Source organism: Heterocephalus glaber, unplaced genomic scaffold, assembly GCF_053883595.1.
Source record: "Heterocephalus glaber isolate CG9 unplaced genomic scaffold, H.glaber_assembly_v1.0 deba00001497, whole genome shotgun sequence".
Classification (NCBI taxonomy): Eukaryota; Metazoa; Chordata; class Mammalia; order Rodentia; family Bathyergidae; genus Heterocephalus; species Heterocephalus glaber.
In genome coordinates, this window is record NW_028258320.1 from 6,751,348 (window position 1) to 6,775,088 (window position 23,741).

General features: G+C 38.4%; 1 protein-coding gene and 1 long non-coding RNA gene across 13 annotated transcripts in view; one reads left to right on the forward strand and one right to left on the reverse strand.

The window, feature by feature from the left end:
- LOC110349595 (uncharacterized) overlaps positions 1 to 23,741 on the forward strand; it is a 115,728-nt gene that overhangs the window by 62,958 nt on the left and 29,029 nt on the right. The gene's annotated exons all lie outside the window — the stretch shown is intronic.
- Supt3h (SPT3 homolog, SAGA and STAGA complex component) overlaps positions 1 to 23,741 on the reverse strand; it is a 401,578-nt gene that overhangs the window by 1,685 nt on the left and 376,152 nt on the right. The window lies entirely within an intron of this gene.

Consider the following 23,741-nt stretch of genomic DNA (forward strand, 5'->3'; position numbering starts at 1 on the left):
TTCCCCTTTCAGAGGCATACTTTGCATTATTTCAACCCATTACAGTCCATTTAGAGATCTGAGAACCCTCAATGAATTTTTTAAATAATCGGTCTTCAGGAAAATGGAGAAAATGATAAAAATCTCATTAGGCCCCCTCCCCCACAGTAGTAATTCCGAGCTGCTCTGGAGTTTTTGCACTTTCAGCTCAATAAATTTATTGTCAGTGGCTGTTTTTATTTAAGAAATAGAGAGTAGAGGCAGACAGCTGAATAAAGGTGGCCTGCATACAACTCTGCCATAGGGGAGAACTCTGGAATTGAGCAGGAAGTACCAGGAACCCTAAACAGCAGGGAGAGTCAGAAAGGCAACCTAGAGTAAAGGACAAAGCAAATTGTAGTTTCAGCCCTGCCAGGGTTGTGTATATGTTTCTTATGGGGAAAAAGTAGGCAGCACAGTGCCAGCAATCCTCATCACAGTAACATACCAGCAGTACTAAACTACATGGTCCTCACAGGTCTTAAATCTAGCCCTTGGGGAGGGCTGGGGATTTAGCTCAGTGGCACCGAGCCTGCCTGGCAATCACAAGGTCCTGAGTTCAATCCCCAGTACAAAAAAAAAAATCCAGTTGGGGTGCTGGCTGATCTAAGAGTGACTGCTCTAAAGTAGGAACTCACTTTGGACTTCCTCCAAGCCCTGGAACCTAAGCTGCTACAACTTGCACTGCCAGAAGCTCTCCTGCCTTAGGGGTGGCCACTGGAAACCACTGGAAGCTTCAGGCTGGTGTGTGCTTTACTGGATGGAAGATGCACCCCTCAGCTCAGGTCCAGTGAATGCCAAGGGCCCCAAGCTGGAGTTTCACCTGAGTTTGCCCTGAGGGAACTAGTAAAGGTCTCTTTAGGGCATAACCTTGAGACTATAGGTGCAGGTACAAAGGGCTCCCTTCGCTCAGACCTGTTCACTAAGAAGGCCCTAATCATTTCCTGCAGCTTTAGGAATGTGGCTACCAGTGGGTACAATCCCTGGAACCACCTGTGTGTACTTGCAGGAACTAGGGAAGGTCTTCTCTGTAGCCCACAGCCTTGGTGTTCTAGCTGCTGGTAGAAAAAGCCCTGGCATTACCCAGGCTTGTTCCTGGGGAGCAGAGGAACATCTCTTCCAGGTCATGTAGCTCCAGGAACATGGCTACCAGTGACACAACCTTAGCTTCACCAACACTTGTTCCACATGACCTAGGGACATTCCCAGCCATGTCCTGTAGCTCCAAGATGGCACACACCAAAACCCAAGTCCCAGCGGCTGACGGTACTATAAACCTCAGTACCAGTTGCTCCACAGGACTTGGGAAAGGTCCCAGCCCATCCAGTGGCTCCAAAACTAACTACTAGTGCTACAGGCCAATCATATCCTGAATTCATCCTGTGGCTTGGGATCTATGGCTGCTGGTATCAACTCTGCCACTTGTGCTTGCTCTAAAGAACCTCGGGAGAGTCCTTGCCACATCCCATACCACTCAGTTGGGCAGCTGCAACCCCAAGCCCCAGTGCCATCAATAATGCATACATTTGGAAGCCTACATTGACTGCAAAGTCACACAGGTACCTTCCTGAACTGCTGCAGTATGCACTGTTGAGGCACTCATAGACACTGCTGACACCAGTTAAAAACTTCAAGAAATCACACTGAGAGTATGTTTTTGTGTTCCCTTGAAACCAAACCCAGAGTACCTTTCCAAGTGACTTTGTATATCCCTTCTAAAGGCAAAACCTTTTTCTGCAGAAGCTATTTCATAGAATTGGAAGAGGTGAATGTTACACCAGATGTGCAGACATCAGGGTAGGGACCCAAGAAACAGGAAAGGAACCATGACATCTCTAGAGGAAAATAATAATTCCCTAGGAACAGATCCAAATTTAAAGAAATTCTATGAAATGCCTGAACAGGTAATCAAAAATAAGAAAACTCAGTGAGATCCAAAACAAAACAAAACACACCCCCCCCCCCAACAGGTAAAATATAAGGACATGAGAAAAACAATTTAGGATATAATTGGAATCATAATCAGAAATAAAGAGTTTCCATAAGAGATGAGAACAAGCAGAATAATTTCTGAATTTGAGGATCTTTTGAATCAATTCAAAAAAAACTACGAGAAGGACTACAAGATTAATGGGACACCATTAAGCAAAAAGTTGGAGGAAATATCATTAAAACTGGTTTAATGAAGTAGTAGCCAAAACTTCCTATATTTTCAAGAGACATGGAAATCCAGATACAAGAAAATTTAAGAACCCTAACCAAAATGGACCTTTGCCAAGGCATACTATACTCAAAATATTGAAAGTACAATACCCCTTTTCCTGCCAAAGCAAGAGAAAACCATCAAATCACATGCAAGGGGATGTCTATTAGGGTTACATCAGATGCTTCAAGCAGATGCCTTACAAGCCAGAAGAGAATGGGATGATATATTCAAGAAAAAAACAAAACAAAACCCCAAAACCAACTCTCCCAACCCATACCCAGCAAAATTATTCTTCAAAAGTGGAGAAACATAGTCTTAAGAAAAATAGAAACTGGGGGAATTCATTACCAAGAGATAAGCCCTACAAGAAATACTTAATAAGAGTACTACACCAGAAACAAAAGAGCAGTAACTACCATTCTAAATACAAAACTCAGTAGAACAGATACATGACAGAAACAGAACAGAGTCAAATCTTAGTACAACAGAAAGCTATTAAATCACAAATAATTCTATTTCTTTTTAAACTATTCCAGAAAACTGAGATGGAAGGACTTCTGCCAAACTGTTGATTTTCTGAAGCTAAGACCAGGATTACCCTGATACCCAAACCAGACAAAGATAGAACAAAATTAGACCTACATCTCTGAACACATAGATGCAGAAATTCTCAGTAAAACACTACTAGCAAACTGAATTTAATAGCACATCAAAAGGATCATACACTGATCAAATGGGATTCATTCCAGGATGGTTCACCCTACACAAATCAATAAGCATGATGCTTCATCAACAGAATGAAGGCAAAACCCATATGAGAAGCTCAGGCTGGGAAGGACACAATATTTTATCTCAATCTGATAAAATCCATTATGTAAATATAAGCATAGTGCCAACATCATATTAAATGGGGAAAATCTGAAAGCTTTTTCTGTAAAATACATGACAAGGATGGCCATTGTCACCACTCCTGTTCAATATAGTACTGTACTCAAAACAGAGCAATCATGCAAGAAAAATTAAAGGTATACATATAGGAGGGCTGGGGATTTAGCTCAGTGGTTCTGCCGCCTGCCTCGCAAGCACAAGGACCTGAGTTTGATCCTCAGTACCAAAGAAAACAAAAACAAGTCATTTAAAGAAAAAGGTATACATATAGGGAAAGGAAGAAATCAGACTATCCTAATTTGAAGATGACATGGTCTTTTACATAGAAGACCCAAAGAATGTCATGAAAAACTTCTAGAATTCATAAATTCAGTAAGGTATCAGGGTACAGAATCATACAAAGCAAAAGCTTTCCCATACATCAATAATGAACCTGCTGAGAAATTAGGAGAATAATGCCATTCACAGTAGCTTCAAGAAAAATTAAACATTTAGGAATTAACAAAGTGAAAGATCTCTATAATGAAAACTACAAAGAGGACAACAGAAAATGGAGATACACCCTGTTCCCAGATAGGCAGACCCAATATTGTCAAAATAGCCATACTATCAAAACAGATATACAGGATTAACACAACATCAAAATATCAACATCATTCCTTACAGAACTAGAGAAAACAATACTAAAATATGGAACCAGAAGAGACTCAAGACTAGCAAAAGCAAGTAACAAGAGCAAAGCAGAAGACGTCACACTTTTGGATTTCAAGTGATGTGAGGAAGCTACAGTGATAAAAATGACATGGTACTGGCACAAAAATACATATAGAGATTAGTGGAACAGAAGAGGATGTAGGAACAACTCCAAGCACATTCAGCTACTTGATCTTTGACAAAGGGGCCAAAAACATACACTGGAGGAAAGATAGCCTTTTTAACAAATGGTGCTGGGAAATCTGGCAATACACCTGCAGAAGATTGAATCTAGACCCATGTCTCTCACCATGTACTAAAATAAAAATGGATCAAAGACCTAAATATTAGAAGCAATCTGCTGGAAGATAAAATAGGTGAAACACTTGAAGAGAAGTATAGGCAGGAACTGTCTGAACAGAAATAACATCAAGGATCACTAAATGGGATTATGTCAAGTGGTATTATATCAAATTAAAAAGCTTCTGAACAGCAAAGGAAACAGGCAACAGAGTGAATAGACAACTGCAGAATGGGTAAAACCTTTTGCCAGGTACTCAGTCTTCAGAGAGAAGACTAATATCTAGAATACATAACACAAAAAATTAGACTCTCCCTACCCAAAATAAAAGATCCAACCAAAAAATGAGCAGCTGAAATGAGCAGACAGTTCTGAGAAGGAGTACAAGTGGCCAATAAATAACATGAAAAAATGCTCACCATCTCTGGCCACTAGAGAAAATGCAAATTAGAAAACCCTGAGATTCCATCTTACCGTAGGCACAATAGCTATCATAAGAAATCATGTAACAAATGGTAGCAAGGTTGTGAGGAAAAAGGAACCCTTCCACATTGTTAGTGGGAAGGTAGACTAATTCAATCACTATAGAAATCAGTATGGAGATTCTTCAAGTAACTGACCCCCCCCCCCGCCAAATTACTATTTAACCCAGCTATTATTCCCTTTTAACTACCTTCCACAGAGACACATCATAATACAGTGATAACATGCATTCCTATGTTTATAGAAGCACAATTCATAGCTAAATCTTGGAAGTGGACTATATGTTCATTAACAGATGAATGGATAAAGGAAATGAGGTACTTATACATAACAGTTCACTCTTCTACCATAAAGGATAAAACTGAGTCATTTGTAGGAAAATGGATGCACCTTGAGATAAGTGAAATAAATCACACACACAAACTTAAATGTGGCATGATTTCTCTTACGTGAGAAATCTAAAGTGTAAGTAAAGCAAAATATAGATTAATAGATAAATGTTTTGCATATGGGGAGGGGATGTAAAAAGAATTGTGTTGTATACATATACCAACTCCCCACAATGAATATAATCATTATGTACTGCAAACATACTAATAAAAATTTTAAAATAGAAATTTTGAGATCATACTCTGGTACCTGAAGTCTTAGCGAGAACTAAGAATTAATCCTGTTAAAATGACAGTTATGGTGTAATCTAAAATGTACCCCAAGGGACTCATGTTTAGAAGTGGGACTTTTGGATCATGAAGGGTCCCACTTCATAGATTAATCAGTTGATGGGTTCATTAGTTGAATGGATTTATTAGGAGGTGGGGGCCTAATTGCATGAAGTAGGTAACTTGAGAGTATGGGTTTAAAGGTTATATGTTGCTCCCAGCCCCTTCTTTTCTGGCTCTAACTCTGCTATCTGGCTGTCATGGAGCAAGTAATTGTCCTCTGCTATGCCCTTTCACCATGCTTTATCTGCCTTTAAGTTAGCCGATCATGGCCTGTGAAAACATAAGCTAAAATCTTTCCTATTCTAAATTGTTTTTTCTTAGTCACAGCAACACAAAGCTGACTCATACAATGATCATACTACCAAAGTGATCTAAAGATTCAGTCTAGTTCCTATCAAAATGCCAACAATTTTAACATAGAAAAACAGAAACATAGAAAATACTCGTAAAATTTATATGGAATCAGAAATGACTCAGAATAGCCAATGTGATCCTGGGGGGTGGAAGTTGGGCAACTGATTTGTTGCTGTGACAAAGTCCCTAAAAAAGACAAATGAATAAGGGCCAGGGATTTAGCTCAGTGGTTCCACTGCCTGCCTTGCAAGCACAAAGTCCCGAGTTCGATCCCTGGTACCAAAAAAAAAAGACAAAGATTAACAGACCAAAGATTTTGGTTTATGGTTTCAGAGGTTTCAGTCCACAATAAGGCAGGCAGTATGTAATGGGAGAAGGACATGGCAGAGGAAAGCTGTTCAACTCATGGCAGGCAGGAAGCAGAAAGGAGTTGAGAACTAGATGTAACCCCCAAGGTCATGCCCCCATGACCCCATAATGCATTTCCTTCAACCAGCTCCCTCTCCCCCATTTCCATCACCTCCAGATTATGGCATCACATTATGATCTCATCCACTGATGAATTTAGAGCCCTCATCATCCCTGATGATCCAATGTCTTACTGAAAGCCTACCAGCTGGAAAACAAGCCTTTAACGTAATATGTCCTTCCAGGACATATTTTAGATAAAAAGCATAACACAACAACAACAACAAAAAGCGGGAGGCACCACAATACCCGACTTCAAACATCCTGTGAAGCTGTGATAATCAGTAGCATGGTATTGGCATAGATCAACCCAGCATGTTTATAGAGTCAAGTGATTTTTTGGGGGGGGGGTACCTAGGATCGATCTCAAGACCTTGTGCTTGCAAGGCAGGTGGCGGCACCACTGAGCTAAATTCCTGGCCCCTAGAGTCAAGTGATTTTTGATAATGGCACCAAGAACATATAGTAGAGAAATACTCTCTTCATGGTACTGACTAAACTGGATATACATATGAGGAACTAGATCCCTTTCTCTCACAGTATACAAAAATCAACTCAAAGTGGATCAAGGACTTAATCCAAAACCTGAAATTAGAAAGAAAACATAGAACATATATAGGGAAAACACTTCAAAATATTGGTGTAGGAAATGATATTTTTAGAGAAGACAAAGGCACAAGCAACAAGAGGCAAAACAAAAATCAGATTATATAAAACTAAGAAGCTATTGGAAAACAAAACAAAGCAAACAAAAGAACCACTTACCATCAGTCCAATTATTTAAATATAGAATGATCAAAAATTGGATTTTAAAATTTTCATAACAGGAAATATAAAAAATGACAATTTTATCAAATTTATTCAATACAAGAATTGACTGGTTGAAGTGACACTTGCTGGAGCAATGCTCTGGCCTGAGTTACATTTGGGGCAAACTGTTAAGTGGTTAAAGCCAGTCTACAGAATGGCAGAAAATATTTGTAAAGCTATTCATCTGACACAAGGGATATCCAAATATATAAAGAAATAAAAAAGCTGAACACACACAAACCAAATAAATCAGTTTAAAAATGGGTTAAAGATCCAAATAGACACTTCTCAAAAGACCATCAAGCACAAGAAAAATGCTCAGTCTTACTAAACAGTATGGAAATGCAAATAAAAATTACAGTGATAGCCGCTGACCCCTGTTATGGTTTGGATCTGGAACGACTCCTAAAGGTTTGTGTAGTGAAAGCTTTGTCACCAGCTAGTAGTACAATTGGGAGGGGGTGGAAACTTCAGGAGGTGGAACTACTAGGAGAAGCAGATCATCGGGGGGGTGTTTTTGAAGGATATATTGAGACCCAGGCCCCTCCTTCTGTTTCCCAGCTGCCACGAGGCACACCATGTGCTTCTTGCTGTGATGTACTGTTTCATTACAGGCCCATTAACAAGTGGGGCATATGATCATGGACTGAAACATCTAAAACCATGAGGCCAAATCTTTCCTCCTCGAAAGTTCCAAAATCTAGCATAACTATTATTAAAAAAGAAAATGTACCTGGTACTTGGTACTCAAAATAGCCAGACATGATGGAATTTGAGGCCAGCCTGGGCAATTGAACAAGACTTTGTCTCAAAGTAAAAAATGTGAAATGTGCTGGGGATGTAGTTCAGTGGTAGAATGGTTCCCTGGTATGCACAAAGCCCTGAGCTCAATCCCTGGCACCAAAACAACACAAAACAAAAAACTCCCCAAAACCTAAAAGGCAGAAAATAACAAATACTGGGAAGTGTGACAGTTAATCCCAATATGTCAGCTTCAATAAATTAAGATTTATTTAGCAGATTAGATGAGCATTCTTTTGAGTGTGTTAGGGAGGCATAGCCTTGGATACTATATATGGCCCTTCCCAGGTTTATCTCTGGCACCATTTTCCTGGTATGCTTCCTGGCCCCCAGAGCTAAGTAGCTTTGTTCTACCACACTCTTACACCATGAGGTTCTGCCTTGGAGCCTGCAGACCACATCCCAAATCTCCTTTAAGTTGTGGGTGTCTGGTATTGTGTCTCAGTGATGGGAAGCCTACTACTGCAAGGATTTGGAGAAAGGGGAACTCTGTTGGTGAGAATGTAAATTAGCCCCACCATTACAAAGAGCAGTATGGAGATTGCACAACAGACTAAAATAGAACTCCCATATCATCCAGCAATTAGGTTTCTGAGTACCCAAAAGCGATGAAATCATTATTCTGAAAAAGTATTTGCATTCCCATATTTATTGCAGCACCATTCACAACAGCTAAAATACTGAGTCAAGCTATGTGCCCTTCAATGGATGAAAGTATAAAGAAACTATATATATATATATATATAAACAGTGAAATATTAATGAGCCATAAAGAGAATGAGATCCTATCCTTTGAAGCAACATGGATAAAATTTGAGGTCATTATGCTGTGAAGTAAGCCAGACACAGATGACAAATATCACAGCTTCTTACTCATTTTTGGAAACTAGTAAGTCACTTCTGTAGGATGGTGGGATAATGTCACTAGAGCCTGGGGAGACTGGAAGGGGAGGGGGAAAGTTCAATAAGGTAAATATTTTTTTAATGCCATAGTTTGGTAACTGAGTTAAAGCAATCTGTTATGTATTTCAAAACGACTAGAAAAGTACAAATTTCCCAGCAGATAAAAATGGAAATACCCTGATTTCATTACATATTTTATACATATATTATACCCCATAAACATGAACACATCTTAGAGTAAGGTTTTACAATCGAGATAATGTTGTGAGGTGCTGAAGAATTTTAATCTTACAAAATGATTAAATTTGTAATCATACTCAAAATGGAAAGTGGACTTGACTCAAACCTTTGTAGAAAGACTTGCATCAACATGCTGTGAAGCAAGTATGGTTTTCTAGATAACCTTCTGTTAATCATAAAATTCAACAACTTTGAATGCCTTCTCCAAATAATGTGCTCACAGAGGATTTACTGTTGTCAGGCTTTGAAGCCCTGGCTGCAATTTCATCACTTGGCCATGACCTATGCAGTTCATGTTGCATCAGCGTACCATGAATGGGAACACAGTGGCACAGTCCAACCTTCATTCCTTAGCACTTGCTCTCTGAGCTCCCACTGTAGTGCTCTTTGTGCTATACATACAGCACTACTGGAGAGAAGCAAACATAACAATGAACTCCAAGTGCGCCTCCTAGATTGTGTGCTGGAGGACAGAATTCAGTGAATTATTCTGCAGAGAGCCACCAGTAACTTCCAGGAATAGAGAGGGTGTCTTTCCCAAGTGTAGGCTGAGGAGCATGGCCCTGAAACAGCTCATTCGCCATGGTTCCCTTCGGCTTGTGCCAAAGTAGTACTTTCAATTCCTTGTTCCTGACATTTTACACTTTACAGCCACACCAGTAACCTTTAATGTAACATTTGAGGGGAACCAACATGGCTGACTAGAGGAGGAGATGTATTATAGGGGCTCAGAGTGGATTCAGCAAAACCACAGGGACAGAATCCAAATCATCTAAGTTAAATGGCTGAAGGGGGTATATATTATTTCTAGACATAGTTGAAAACATATCACAGGAAGGCAGTATCTACTAAAAAGATCATCATATCAATTATACACTCTCCTGTCCTACTGGGCCTCAACTCTGAGCACCACAAAAGGGAATAAAAGGGGGAAAATAAAAAACAGATATGCATACATACAAGATCATTGGAAAACAAGGCAACAAAAGACACTCAAGGTGTGCTCGCTTTGGCAGCACATATGCTAAAAGACATTCAAGGTCCCACAGCTCTCCCAATGCAGATCCAGACAGCACAAATGAACAGGTAAACAAACACCAAGTAGCAGAACTGTACAAGTTGTTTAAAGATGATATAAAGAAATGTGATGAATCAAAGTTTATGAGATTATCACACAAAATGACCAGTGTGGATTTGGAGGAAACAATAAATTGGAAGAGCTGACCAAAATAGTTCAAAACATGAACAACAAATTTTCCAAAGATACAGAATTGATAAAAAAAGGTACCATGCATAAATTCCAGATATAAAAAACTGTATAGAATTCATAAACCGGAGAAATGACCAATGTGAAGATGGGGTTTCTGAAATCAAGGACAAAAGGGCAAGTTATGACAAAGTATTCAGAGAAGCCTCAAAAAAGATAAGAGAACAAGAAAAACTCACCCACCAGCTGCTAGATGACACTAAGAAGACCAACATAAGGCTAATTGGAGTTAGAAACTAAAGATCACACACATGGAAGAATTAAGTTTGCAGAAATCATATAGAAAATGCCTCAATTTGAGAAAAGCGTTGAATTTACAAGTAAGTGAAACAGAACACCATGATGAAAAAAAAACAACAACTCAGGACACATCATAATTAAAATGTCAGATGTCAAACAAAAGTTGAGTTAATGACCTCAACTCTCCAGTTAAAAGACACAGATTGGCAGACTGGATCAAAAAACAGAATCCAACAGTCTGTTGTATTCAAGAAACTCATCTAACCCAAAAAGATATTCACTGGCTAAAAATAAAAGGATGGAAAACAGTTATTTCATGCACCAGGACCCTGAAAACAAGCATGGATAATTTTAATCTCAGACAAAATAAACTTCAAGCTAAAACTGATAAGAAGAGAAAAAGAAGTTCACTACGTACCAGTAAAGGTAATAAGCCAAAGAAGAGAAAATGCTGGTAAGTACAATACCACATATATGCACCAAATACTGGAGCACCTGTCTTCATAAAAACTCGCAGACCTAAAAGATCAAATAAATACTAACACAATCATAGGTGGTGTCACTACCTCACTTTCACAAAGAACTAGATAAACTAAACAGAATATCAATAAATATCAGAGTTGAACCACATCTTTGCACATATGAACTTAATAGATATCCACAGTGTTCTACCGTACAACAGAATATACATTCTTCTCTGCAGCACATGAAACGTTCTCCAAAACAGATCACATAGTAGTCCACAAGGGCTGTTTAAATAAATACAAAAGAACTGAAATCACCCATGTTTACTATCAGACCACCTTGGTTCACGAACTTAATTCTGTTCTACAGTTTTGGAGAAGATGGCCATGTTTGTGTTTGTGTGGGAAAGATGGCCATGGTCATGTTTGTCATCCAATGGAGAGTTTGCAAACACAAAATTCTGCCAAACACTTCTGTTTGGGAACCAAACTGTTTGCAAATAAAAGTGTTTGTGAGCTGTGGTACCACTGTATTTTGCAGAAGATCGAAGCTGGACCCATACTTTTTCACCATGTACTAAACTATAATCAAAGTGGATCAAAGATCTAAATATTAAGTAAAACATTTGAAGTCAGGTGAAGGCAAGGACTTTCTGAGCAGACTCCAGTTCCATGAGAAATAACTGCAAGAATCAACAAATGGGATTATATAGCACGGCAGAGGAAATAATTAGTAGAAGGGACAATCTACTGAATGGGAAACATTTTTGCCAGCTATGGCTCAGAGAACTAATATGCACAGTATAGTGTATAAAGAACTAAAAAAAAAATTAGGCCGCTCAAAAGACCCAATTGAGAAATGATTTGAGAAGAAGTGCAAATGGCCAACCAACATATGAAAAAGTGTTCAACATCCCTGGCCATTAGAAAAGTGAAAGCAATGCTAAGATTTCATCTTATACCAGAAGGAATGGCAGTCATCAAGAAATCAAACAACAACAAATACTGCGTGGCTACAGTGAAAAAGCAACCCTGCATTGTTGGTGGGACTGTAAGCTAGTACAACCATTATGGAAATCATTATGGGGATTGCACAAAGAACTAAAATTAGAAATTTCATTTGACCCAGCTATTCCTCCTCTAGGATCCTCCCCAAATTATGCTGTTTATAGCAGCATAATTCATAGAAGTGAAATCCTAAAAGCAGCCTGGATGTCCGTCGACAGACAAAAGGATAAAGAAAATGTATCTCTATATAATGGAATGCAACTCCGCTATAAAGAAGGATAAATTCAAGGCAGGAAAATAGATATACTTTGAAAATTCATTGGAATAAGGCAAAGTACAAATAGCAAAATAAAAGACAGAAGGAAACAAGGAGATCTTTTGCAAATGGGAAGGGATCTAGGAGAATGAGGCGGGGGAGTGGGAAGGTGTTTTCAGATGTGTCATGTACCAAATACAATGAATGTAAACATGTCATAAACATGAAGTAAAAATAATGAAAATGTGGAAAGGGGATTTAGAGGAGGGATGGAGGAGAGGAAAGAGAAGTGTATTAAAAAAGAATCGAGCTGTGTTATGTACATCTACTCCCTAAGATGAATGTAAACTTCATGTACTGTAAACTTGTACAATAAAATTTTAAAAATCTATGACATTTAGCACACAGGAGTGTTTTGCCTGGAGGTAAACTGGACATAGGGCTAAGCTGCTTGCTTTCTAAAAGTGTAAGGGGGAAACTGTTGGCTGAGCTTACCTGAGAAACAACCAGGTTTAAGATTTCCAGGGTGGGTGATATGAAATAGCTATTTAGTACTAGCAAGGTGACTTTTCAAAGATTAATTCACGTACAGATGCTTTAGCACTCTTCTTTGCAAACAACTAAAATATTACAGATTTATTTAATAACATAGATCTTCAAGTAGCCTAGTCTAATGAGAAAAACTTTAGAGCTGACCCAGATTCTTATAATGAGTTGTTTTTATTCTACTTCTAAAATAAAAAAGGGAACAAACAAGCATGTATAATTACTGAAGAGCAATTTCAGCAAACCAAACCCCTGGGGTCCTCCACCCTGAAATACTGTTTTTTTCCTTTTGATGTACAAAGGATATAGTCTTTGCAAGGTAATCGTGAGGATGTCCCAAATTTGGCAACCTTTCCAGAGTAAGCAGCTTTACAGGAAGATGAAGATAAATCATCTTTGGGTCAACTGTGCACTTTCTTCTATTTGTGTTATGAGTGTTGAAGCCAAATTTAAACATTGGTGTTATAGGGCCTTCCAGAGGCAATATTATCATGAGATGCCTATTCTAGTTACTTTCTTCTGTGGGATCCTGTGAATGATTCTTAGTTCCATACCTTCACACATGCTCCTACTTTGACCCGAAATAGCCAGGACCCCCATCCATCATGGAAAATTGTAGTCAATAATGCAATTAGACCTTCCTCAACAAACTGGCTCCTAACTGCTGTATATCACTTAAACTTGTCAGATCTAATAAAGTTCTGTTGCCAATTTCTCCTTGCTCCCATATTTGTTGAAAAGCACAAAAGTTTTAGAATCAAAGTTAGCAATTTTTTAAAAGACCAATTATAGTTCCTAGTTGTTTTTAAATTATGTACCAAGTTAGCCCTCAATTTTTGATATGTTAGTTCATTCAGCTTCAAATTATGACCTGTAGTAGAATGTCACTGTATCTGGACAAGCAGACACAGATTCAACTCACTGTATAAATACAGAAAACATTTAATTCCCAAATTGGTTTTCTTGTCTTTTTTATGGGTCATCATCAATTGGTACATGTTAAGGAACACAAACTAATATTAAAAAGCAAAAGAGGACCAGGAATATTGGCAACTCTTGTAGGAGGAGCTCTTGAGCCCATTAGTTGGAGGTCAGCCTGGGTAACAAAGTCCGAAGACAAATTCATTCATTCATTCATTCATTCATTCATGCATTCATTTGGTTAAGTAACAATACTTATCTTAGTTCCAAGTTAAATACTATTGATGTTATCTGTGTCATTAGACTAATAAAGCTTTAACTAGATTAATAACCATCCGGCTTTATTCTACTTCCTTTCAACTACTTTTCCTTGATTCCTTTCTGCTTTCTAAAACTTCAAATTAGCCCAGGAATTTCACTGTGCCAAGTCTCACCTTCCCTTACAAATATTTCTTTTTTCAAAGGCCTAAGAAAGGATAATTCCTAAAATTTCTTAGTTTGATTTCAACAAATCTTCATTGAGATCTTATGAAATGTGACTGAAAGTTAATGTAAATTTTAAAAATCACAGTAAAAGACGCATTGCCATTAATCCTCTTCAAATCTTCCCTCTGTCTTTGAGCACACACTTAGCTCATTATTCTTGCCACTTTCTGAAGGAGTTCTGAAGTTCTCTTTTGTGAGGATCTTTATGAGGTGTTATAGCTTATGTCTACATGTCACCCCAAAGCCTCCTGTGTGGGACTTTTCAGAGGTAGCTGGATCTAAGTGTGTGCTACTGGGATCAGGGGAGTGTGATTATTAGATTAGTCCCTGATTGATTTGGCATATTTCTGGGTAGGATGATCAAGGGTACCCTACCCTGGGTGTGCGTACTATCTACCCTAAGGGTGTGTAGCTGAGATAAGATGTAAGGGACAGAAAGAGGGTCCCTGCATGTCTTGCTTGTAGCATGTTGCCTTGCTGACTTCTGACTGACATTAACTCTTTCCTCTGTGATGCAACTCTGCCATGTCACCCTGTCCTGGAGCCAGCCAACTATGAGCTGAACCTTCTACAAACTGGAGCCAAATAAACCTTTCCACTTTTAACTTTGAGTGTTGGGTATTTTGTCTCAGCAATGAGAATGGTAACTAAGACATGAGGTGTCATTAAAATATATGGTGAATGGTGCTGCCAAGTGCCATCCAATGGAAAGGCAGGCTAATAAAAACATTATGTTGTGTCCTCATCCAACTTAGTCACCAGATCTGGCACTGTGCAACTTCTGGGTCTTCCTCAAAGCCAAATGACCATCAAAGGTACCACTGTGAATCAATTCAGGACATCAAGGCAGCCATGAAAAGTGCAAAAGAGAGCTTCCAGAACTTCAGAAAGTGGCAAGAATGATGGGTTAAGTGAGTTCAAAGCCCTCTTGTGTGGGGAGGAGGGTGGGGGCTTGAGGGGATTAATATCAATGTTTCTTTAGCTGTAATCATTTTTAAAAATGTAAACCTTCACTTTATTTTTCCATCACACTCATACTCTGCAAATCACTGTGTTTGGTGGTGCACCTTTACATCAAGGGAACAGTCCCTGGCTTTATAACGTAATGTTATAAAACGTTACTATTAACGTTACTATTTTAGCTCCCACAAGGAAAATGTATTGATGTCATTCTCAAGAAAGAAGGGAGAAAACAAAGTTTTTAGCTTTTAGTCATATTTAATTTTAAATAACATTTTACTGTAATTCCAGCACTTGGGAGGCTGAGGCAGGAGGATTCCAACAAGTTCAAGGCCAGCCTGGGCTACATAATGAGCTTAAGGCCAGCCTAAACTACATAGTGAGATCCTGTCTCAAAGCAAAAAGCAAACAAACAGAATATTTTAAAAGGCATGAGATTTGTACACTTCTCAAAGGATGGAAAGAAAAAGATTTTAAAATGCTGAGAATATATGGTTTCTTAGTTCTGAAGTACAGTTATGTCCACATTGTCATTTGAGCCTTACCACAAGTTATAAAGGGCTCATAGTCTATTTTTAAAGTGATATGACTAGTGAGTGGCACATTTAGAATTAAAAACCCACGGCCTCTATTCTTTTCTCTGTGCCATACTGTCCTCCATTATAACAAACAAACTCACCCTCAGATCCAGCATAATTTATTTCACCCAGATTACTATAGACATACATATTCTCTTAGTCCTACTAAACTTAGTCCTTGCTATTCATCATGTAACAGGTAAATTGTACTTGAAATTTAAACTTGATCAGCCTGACACAACACTTCAGAACATAGCAACTGGAACGAAAGCTCTTTTCATTTTAGAGGCATTCACAAATGCTGCTTATTTTTCAGACTGATTTTAAGAAAGTGTAGAGAATGATGTGTCCAAATCCAGATCCTCGAAACCAGCTAGTTTGAGTATTTCCACTTTGGAATATTTTAGAAGCACCCCACGTGATTCAGGTGCAGTGTGAGAAAGTGGTAAGAAGGATAAGTATACCCACTAACAGGACTCAAAAAATGGTTTTATCAATAAACGGCATGCTTTCATGATCATGCAGTAAGCAGTATTTCTTAATGCCGGCATCTAAGGAATTTAATGCAGAAGCGATAGAAACAGAGTGTTTTTATGCTATGGCTTTTACACAGATGGTAGACAACACCTGTATCTCTCATATTTCTGGCCATCTGTAGCCTACTCATTGTATTGTCCTGAGTGCTGAGATGCCATTGTTTAGGAGCAAAGACTGACTGTCAAATACTTAATATCATAGAAAAAGGAAGTTGGAAACTAAGCCTGCTCATTCAAGCTGAGCAAACTGGTAGCATCTAGAATCAACAACAGTAGAACTTTGGAATTAGTGTCTTTGTGACTTTTTTCTACCCCAGTTCTTAAGAAAACAGTAACTCCAGTGACGGTAACCTCATCAGTAAGAGAAGCAGGAAGAGCCCAAGAGGCCTAACTCAACCTAGGGTTCTTTGTGGATGGCTCTGATTCTGTCCAGAGCTATGTGTTTAACTTCTCTGGCCTTAATGGGGAAAACCGATTCAGGCAAATAAATCATTTTTTCTAGATTACGGTTAAGCCCTTGGGAGCAGAAGTGAAGTGACTGCACAGTGTGCATGTAGTGGGGACTTAATGATGTCCCAAACAGTACAGCTGACTAGTTAGAAGCTCCTTGTTCTACTTCTGGCTATTCTACTATATGATTAGCAATCCTTGGAAGATTACTTTGTGTCCAAAATAAAACCTGGCTGAAAGCTTCTGTGGCAAATGTATGGATCTCTAAGACCTTCAAGGCAGTGACATATGTACTGTCTGTGTGCACTTTAGTCTTACTCAGGCTGTACTTAGAAAATACTGTGGCCTGCTTGAGTCTGTTTGGTGTTGATCAATTTGGGTTAAATCCAGCAGTAAAAGGGACAAGAAAAAGATCTGGAGCATACATACACTCACACTCAACCCACGGTTAGCTCCTAAATAAGTATAGGGCAAACTCTGCATTTTGGATAAATTTTGGGTCACAGAAGTCACTCTAGTTACTTACCAAGGCCCTGGGGATTTCCCCAAGGTGGATGAAGGGGGCAGCACAGAGGGCAGGGTTCTAAAGCCTTGGGTTTGCTTTGCTGGGAGAAGAGGGAAGCTGGCAGGGGAGAAGTCAGATAAGTTAGCCCCTCAATGCCCAGCTTTATAGTAAAGATCAGTAATTTAAAATGGTATTTTCCTACCTTTCTGCTGGCAGCAAAACTGGAGACTACACCAAATTGTCTCAAACTTGGGTTAGCTTATCTAAAATTCCACAGCTCCCATTCACCTGAACTCAGACCTGCCTTCTATGTGTTCCCTGGATTTAGCGTCCAAGCCCTTCTTTTGGTCTCTGTCTGAGGACATGACTGTGCCCTAAGAGACATACTGTTTTGCTTTAATACTGTACATCTTTGAGGCTCTGAAGGATCATGTCAAAGCTGCACAATAATTTTTTTTTTTTTTTTTTTTGTACCGGGGATTGAACTCCTTGGGTCCTCGCGCTTGCGCAGCAGGCGGTGAAACCACTGAGCTAAATCCCCGGCCCTACACAATAACTTTTAAAAGATAAAATATGCTTTTTCTTTGCTCCCCTGTGTCTGCATGTGGGCAAGAGATTTAATTATAATGAATAAAGCTGAATGGTGGTCCAAGACTTTTAAAGTGAGAATCATAGCTGAATTTCATTAGCAAACGTAAATACAAACAGGCACATCCACATCTTATTTGTAACACTGCCATGTGACTTCTCCTTTTGATAGTTTCATTCTGATACTTTAGAGAAACTAAATTGAGCCATATGATGCACAGCATGGTAAACATGCAAAACTCTTCGCTAAACATTTTTCTTCTTGTGTATTTCCCCCATTGTTATAAATATCCTTTCAAATCATGGAGGGCAGTTGGTCATATAGCAGCACCTTGATTTACAAGCAGCAAGGGAGCCCTGCCCTCTAAATAAGAGGTCTTCTCTGGCTGGCAGAATGGGGAAAAAGACATAGCATTAGCTTTCCCTCTAGTCCAAGTAATTCAAGTCTATAAATCTTGAGGAACTTGTCATGTTATGCATGTTTTTCTTGTGTCAGATTCTTAAAATACCAGTATTGCACTTTTATAAATTCTTGAGTTCTAACTAAGTTGTTTTGGCATTTTGAATACAAAAATATCTGAATTTAGTTGTTAAAAATTATCATTTCCACTATCCCAAGTCATTTCAAATTATATGGGCAATATGTTAAAGGTTTTTGTTGTTGTTAAGTAAAATAATTAAGTGGGTGATAATAAATCACACTGTATTTTAGAAAAAAGTCTTTGTAAAGTTATCTTCCTATGCACACATTATTTTTTCCATGGTATTACATGTACTTAATACATTAGTTAATTCAATACCAATAATATTAAACATTTACTCAGGTATTTTATATTATAAACAATCAAAACAAAGAGGTCTAAAATTATTCCAAGCTGCAAACACATGTGAATATGTTAAAAGTGCCAAACTGGTGAGAGTTACTAATCCAAATATTTTTTGGGGAGGCTAAGCTGTTAACTATTCATTTTCATTTCTCCTATTTGATCAATATTATCCAAAAACCATAGAATTTGTAATTTTATTCATTTCTGTATATCCAGGGTATAAAACCAATGCTCAGGAAGAGATAAAAAAGTTAGATGCTTAATCAAATTCAAGAGAACAGCAAAAAAGGTCTACTATGATCAAGTTGGTTTCATTCTAGGGATGCAAAGATGGTTTGACACTCAAATTGATACATGCAGTATATCTTATCAACAGAATGAAGGATAAAAAAATCATGTGGTCATCCAAGAGGTGCAGAAAATAACAGCCCTTCATGAAAAAGCATGGAAGATGTCAGATACAGAAGGACCATATCTCAACATACTAAAGACTATATATGACATATGATAATTTATAAGGTCTTGTAAATAAATATGAAAAAAAATCAATCTGATGCTGGAAAAATAAAATGGAGAGTGGAGGGAGGGGAAAAAAGAAGGGAATTAAAATGTGTTATATACAAGTACCAATCCCCTATAGTGAATGTAATCATTATGTTCTGGAAACATGTACTAATAAAAGTAAAACCCCCAAAACAACTATATATGACATGCACAGGCAATATTACACTGAATGGGGAAGAGCTGAAAGCATTTCTTCTAAAATAAGGAACGTCCAACCCCACCACTATAATGTAGTACTGTGAGTCTCAGCGAGAGCAGTTAGGCAATATAAAGCACATCCAAATTAAAAAGGAATAAATTAAATTATTTGCAGGTGTCATCATTTTATACACAGAAAAACCTAAGCATTTTGTCAAAAAGCTGTTAAAACTCAAATTCAGTAAGTTACAGGATATAAAAATCAGTAGCTTTTCTATATACCAATAAGAGATTTGCTAAGAAAGAAATCATGAAAGCAATCCCATTTACAATAGCTATTAAAAATAAAATACCTAGGAATAAACTTTAAAGAAAGTGAAAGATACTGAAAGATGGACAGACCTCCCATGTTCATGGACAAGAAAAATTAATATCAGATACATTTCTCAGAGAACTAGAAAAATCCTAAATTCATATGTAAGCACAAAATACTCCAAATACCCAAAGCAATCTTGAGCATAAAGGCAAAGCTAGAGGCATCACAATATATGATTTCAAGACACATAGAGCCACAGAAGCCAAGTCAGTATGGTTTTGGCATACAGACAGACACACAGACCAATGGAACAGAATGGAAAACTTGGACCCATGCATCTATAGCCAACTCATGCTAACAGAGGTGCCAAAAATATACATTAGAGAAAGGACAGTCTCTTCCACAAGTGTTGCTGGGAAAACTGGATATCCACATGCTGAAGGTTAAAACTTGACTCCTCTTTTAACCCTGTACAAAAATCAATTCAACATGGATCAAGGACCTTAATATAAGACCCCAAACTGAAATTATTAGAAGCAAACATAGAGGAAACACTTCAAAACTTTGCTACAGGCAGTGCTTTTCTAGACAGGACCCCCAAAACACAGGAAACAAAAGCAAAAACTGATAAATGAGATCATATCAAACTGAGAAGGCTCTACATGGTAAAAAAAAAAAAAAAAAAAAGCAACAGAATGAAGAGGCAGCCTACAGAATGAAAATATTTGCCAGCTGTGTGACAGAGGGTTAATATCAAGATATACAAATAACTTAAAAAGCTTAGTAAAAAAATCAAGTAATCCAATTAAAAATGGGCAAATGACTTGAATACTTTCCAAAGAAAAAATATAACTGAACAACAAACATATAATAAAATGGTCAAGGGGCCGGCGATTTAGCTCAGTGGTTCCATCACCTGCCTCACAATCGCAAGGTCCCAAGTTTGATTCCTGGTACCGAAAAAAAAAAAAAAAGGTCAAGTTTATTAGCCATCAGGGAAGTGCTCATCAAAAGTACAATTGAGATACTATCTTACCACAGCTAGACAGCTATTTGCAAAAAACACTGGCGAGACTTGGAAAAAAAGGAACTCTTGCACAGTGTTGGTGGGAAAGTACAATGTATTAGTATAGCCATTGTGGAGAACAGTATGGAAGTTGCTCAAAACCTGAAAACAGATCTACCATGTGATCCAGCTATCCCACTTCTGGGTAGATGGCCAAAGGAATGAAATTAGCATGCCAAAGAGATACTAGGATAGCCACATTGCAGCACTGTCCATAATGGGTAAGATATGAAATCATCCTAGGTGCCCATCAATGGATGAGTGGAAAAAGAAAATATGGCATAGTCATAAATATAAAATCCTGTAATCTGCAGCAAAATGGGTGGAACTGGAAGTTACCATGTTAAGTAAAATAAGCTAGACACATAATGATAAGTACTGCATGTTCTTTTTCAAATACAGAAACTTAATCAATTTGCAAGTACAGTGTGGTTACTAGGGACTAGGAATGATGCTGGCGTGGCAGGTGAGGGTGGAAGACGTGTGTTGACTATCAGTGCACAGTTATGCACATATAGGTATCACGTGGAATCCCACTGATATATTCATTAATGTGTCAGTTAAAATGGTACTTAATTACCTAGTAAATGAATGAAATTAGTGGCATGTTTAGTTTTCTCTGGACAGTGGTAAATGCTATTGCATTCACTGTAAAAGCAGGAGCTTGGATAGTCTCAATTCTTAAAAATTAGTTTTAGGTCACAAACATCACTTTGCAAGATAACCATCAGCAACAACTGGTAAGAAAAATAAATGATAGCAGATAAAGAATGACCATTAACAAGCTCTCTGCCTCCATCCCAGGCTCCTAGGACAGAGAAGGTGAGCCGGTCCCAGCACCTGGAAGGAAGCTCCCCCGCCACCATCCCAGGCTCCTAGGGCAGAGAAGCTTAGCCGGTCCCAGCACCCAGAAGGAAGCTCCCCTGCCACCATCCCAAGCTCCTAGGGCAGAGAAGCTGAGCCAGTCCCAGAACCCGGAAGGAAGCTCCACCACCGCCATCCCAAGCTTCTAGGGCAGAGAAGGTGAGCTGCGTGGGTGCCAGAAGCACTCCCCCACACCGTGGAACTGAGAAGACACATAAGCCTCAAAAACAGACTTCTGGATCACCTACAGCGAGCCCAAAGGGAAATGAGATGGAACAATCTGATACTCAACCACCTGGACTCTCTGAACTGACAACAAAAGAGGATCTGGGAAAAATGAAATCAGAAATAATTACTCAGATAACAGCAAAGATTGTGCTCATGGTGCAAGACATGATTAATAAATCTAGAGAATAAAAAAATAGAGGGTCGGAGGAACATGATGGAATCCCAACATAGAAAACAAATGGAATCCATTAAACAGATACAAACAGATTTCCAAGAGATTAAAAACTCCATTGAAAGTCTGCGTAGCAAAATGAATCAATGTGAGGATAGAATTTCACATATTAGAAGAAAAGATTGCAATTAGTGACCAGGAAAAGAAAAATTGCTTTAAAGTTGTAAAGGAACATGAGAAATCAATCCGGTAGCTGCTAGACGATGCAAAGAAGAATAACATAAGACTGATTGGAGTCAATGAAGAAAGAGGAGAGAGTGTAGATGACATAAAAAAACTGTTCACAGAAGTGATGGCAGAAAACTTCCCAAGGAGGGAAAAGAATAACCATTAACAATGCTGCAAAGTGAAGTTATTCTGATTTTAGGTTTTAGTTCCCACTGGAGTGTTTCTGGGCTTCTCTTTATTATCTAGCAGTAGTGAAAACTTATGCATCAATCAAGCCAGGTGCCCTGTTTGCCAGAAAAAAGTGTATCCAAGTTATCTAGAAACAAGACTACCAAATTATTTTGTTGAGTTAAAAACATTTAGGTTCAAATACTCCTACTGAAAATTTTAAGTAAAAGTAAGCTTACTTACTTTAGATAATATGAAAGTTTATAATTTTTTTGCAATATTGCTTACTCTGTTGAATTTTCAAAGTCTTAGAATAAAAATAAAAATACTGTCTTAATGGCCTTTGCCACATCACAAAAACACAGCATAAGGAATAAGAACAGGTGCAGCAATGGGTGTTTGGCAATAGTTGATATAAATTATATTTAAGGATCTTAAGAATTCTTTGAAGACAATGGATACTGACAGTTATGACATAGATGACAAGGTAGTAGAGAAAGTAGTAGTCACCTTTAGTAGCCACCTGAATAAGTGTGTCTATATAAACCTATTGCCATTCATTAATCTGTTCAGGAGATGAAGAGTACAAGGTGCACTGGATTGAGCAGGATCACAGATTTGGTCCTGTCCTCAGGGTGAGGAGATGTACGATGAATGAGAAGTGACAAAAGTGATGGGGTTACATAATAAGAGTGGAGTGCAATGAGATCACATGAGAGGGCATCAGAGGTTGGTGGTGAGGATCACAGCTGCTTGAAGGAAGTGACACAGCTGATACCTGAGTTGTGGATGGAAGGGAATGGATAGGGGACAGAAAAGTGTTCTAGGTGAGACTCAGAGGAGGGAGCTTGAGTTATTTCCAAATGAGTCTGCAACTAACAAATATTAAATCCAAGCACCAACTCAGACTATCTTACCAGTGAAGAGTTTATGAAAATTCATGTAAGAAATACTCATGTTACATAAGCACTCAATAACTCTGTTGAATCATTGCTTTAGGCTGACTTACAGTCTATCATGGTAGCATGTTCCCTCCTGGTGTTTACCTCAAAAGTGAACAGTTCTGGACTGATAGTGGGAGGCCCGCCTCTTCCATCCTGTGCATCTCTCTTTCCACAATGGTTGTTCTTGAGGCCCTATTAATATATTCTTCCACTTTGCACAGACTGTACACCTATACTTCTATAACAGTTGGAGTAATGGGACTTGTCATGAACATTTACAGTATCTTGGCCACTTTGAAAGTGTATCACCAAAATGTCATAAATACCAAGTCTCCTCTGGTGTGAAAGATTAATGTGAGCAAAGCTATCATATTAAATGACTATCCCAAGGTATAGAACCATCCCTGGTCATACTGTTTATATAGTAGTAAAAGTTCTCATTTTATTGGGTATTATTTTAATTCTAAATAGTGGGCTACGGGGGTCACAGTAATTAAGAATGTGCTCTTGCCCAGATTCCCCTATCCCACTACT